Source organism: Musa acuminata, unplaced genomic scaffold (genome assembly GCF_036884655.1).
Source record: "Musa acuminata AAA Group cultivar baxijiao unplaced genomic scaffold, Cavendish_Baxijiao_AAA HiC_scaffold_1136, whole genome shotgun sequence".
Lineage (NCBI taxonomy): Eukaryota > Viridiplantae > Streptophyta > Magnoliopsida > Zingiberales > Musaceae > Musa > Musa acuminata.
Window position 1 is genome coordinate 8,724,288 of NW_027021348.1, and position 2,500 is coordinate 8,726,787.

Consider the following 2,500-nt stretch of genomic DNA (forward strand, 5'->3'; position numbering starts at 1 on the left):
CGTTTTGGCCTGTTTTTGGGCTGTTCTTGCGTGGTGCGGCGACCGTCGTGAGCGGAGCAAAATGTCAGCCATCTCAGCACCCTGGAACCCCCCGGGTGGCACAGGGCTGGATGGGGCTTTCGTATAGCAGGGACGGTGCTGCCTCACGCTGCGCTCACTGTTCGCTGCTCGCCGCTCGCTCGCGCAGCCAAAAATGGCCTGTTTTGGCCCGTTTTTGGGCTGTTTTGGCCTGTTTTTGGGCTGTTCTTGTGTGCCGCGGCGACCGCCATGAGCGGAGCAAAATGTCAGCCATCTCAGCACCCTGGAACCCCCTGGGTGGCACAGGGCTGGATGGGGCATTCGTATAGCAGGGACGGTGCTGCCTCTCGCTTCGCTCGCTGTTCGCCGCTCGCCGCTCGCTCGGGCAGCCAAAATTGGCCAGTTTTGGCCCGTTTTTGGGCTGTTTTGGCCTGTTTTTGGGGTGTTCTTGCGTGGCGCGGTGACCGTCGTGAGCGGAGCAAAATGTCAGCCATCTCAGCACCCTGGAACCCCCCGGGTGGCACAGGGCTGGATGGAGCTTTCGTATAGCAGGGACGGTGCTGCCTCTCGCTTCGCTCGCTGTTCGCCGCTCGCCGCTCGCTCGCGCAGCCAAAAATGGCCAGTTTTGGCCCGTTTTTGGGCTGTTTTGGCCTGTTTTTGGGCTGTTCTTGCGTGCCGCGGCGACCGTCGTGAGCGGAGCAAAATGTCAGCCATCTCAGCACCCTGGAACCCCCCGGGTGGCACAGGGCTGGATGGGGCTTTCGTATAGCAGGGACGGTGCTGCCTCTCGCTTCGCTCGCTGATCGCCGCTCGCCGCTCGCTCGCGCAGCCAAAAATGGCCAGTTTTAGCCCGTTTTTGGGCAGTTTTGGCCTGTTTTTGGGGTGTTCTTGCGTGGCGTGGCGACCGTCGTGAGCGGAGCAAAATGTCAGCCATCTCAGCACCCTGGAACCCCCCGGGTGGCACAGGGCTGGATGGGGCTTTCGTATAGCAGGGACGGTGCTGCCTCTCGCTTCGCTCGCTGTTCGCCGCTCGCCGCTCGCTCGCGCAGCCAAAAATGGCCAGTTTTGGCCCGTTTTTGGGCAGTTTTGGCCTGTTTTTGGGGTGTTCTTGCGTGGCGCGGCGACCGTCGTGAGCGGAGCAAAATGTCAGCCATCTCAGCACCCTGGAACCCCCCGGGTGGCACAGGTCTGGATGGGGCTTTCGTATAGCAGGGACGGTGCTGCCTCACGCTTCGCTCGCTGTTCGCCGCTCGCCGCTCGCTCGCGCAGCCAAAAATGGCCAGTTTTGGCCCGTTTTTGGGCAGTTTTGGCCTGTTTTTGGGCTGTTCTTGCGTGGCGCGGCGACCGTCGAGAGCGGACCAAAATGTCAGCCATCTCAGCACCCTGGAACCCCCCGGGTGGCACAGGGCTTGATGGGGCTTTCGTATAGCAGGGACGGTGCTGCCTCACGCTTCGCTCGCTGTTCGCCGCTCGCCGCTCGCTCGCGCAGCCAAAAATGGCCTGTTTTGGCCCGTTTTTGGGCTGTTTTGGCCTGTTTTTGGGCTGTTCTTGCGTGGCGCGGCGACCGTCGTGAGCGGAGCAAAATGTCAGCCATCTCAGCACCCTGGAACCCCCCGGGTGGCACAGGGCTGGATGGGGCTTTCGTATAGCAGGGACGGTGCTGCCTCACGCTTCGCTCGCTGTTCGCCGCTCGCCGCTCGCTCGCGCAGCCAAAAATGGCCTGTTTTGGCCCGTTTTTGGGCTGTTTTGGCCTGTTTTTGGGCTGTTCTTGTGTGGCGCGGCGACCGTCGTGAGCGGAGCAAAATGTCAGCCATCTCAGCACCCTGGAACCCCCCGGGTGGCACAGGGCTGGATGGGGCTTTCGTATAGCAGGGACGGTGCTGCCTCACGCTTCGCTCGCTGTTCGCCGCTCGCCGCTCGCTCGCGCAGCCAAAAATGGCCTGTTTTGGCCCGTTTTTGGGCTGTTTTGGCCTGTTTTTGGGCTGTTCTTGCGTGGCGCGGCGACCGTCGTGAGCGGAGCAAAATGTCAGCCATCTCAGCACCCTGGAACCCCCCGGGTGGCACAGGGCTGGATGGGGCTTTCGTATAGCAGGGACGGTGCTGCCTCACGCTTCGCTCACTGTTCGCCGCTCGCCGCTCGCTCGCGCAGCCAAAAATGGCCTGTTTTGGCCCGTTTTTGGGCTGTTTTGGCCTGTTTTTGGGCTGTTCTTGCGTGGTGCGGTGACCATCGTGAGCGGAGCAAAACGTCAGCCATCTCAGCACCCTGGAACCCCCCGGGTGGCACAGGGCTGGATGGGGCTTTCGTATAGCAGGGACGGTGCTGCCTCTCGCTTCGCTCGCTGTCCGCCGCTCGCCGCTCGCTCGCGCAGCCAAAAATGGCCAGTTTTGGCCCGTTTTTGGGCCGTTTTGGCCTGTTTTTGGGCTGTTCTTGCGTGGTGCGGCGACCGTCGTGAGCGGAGCAAAATGTCAGCCATCTCAGCAC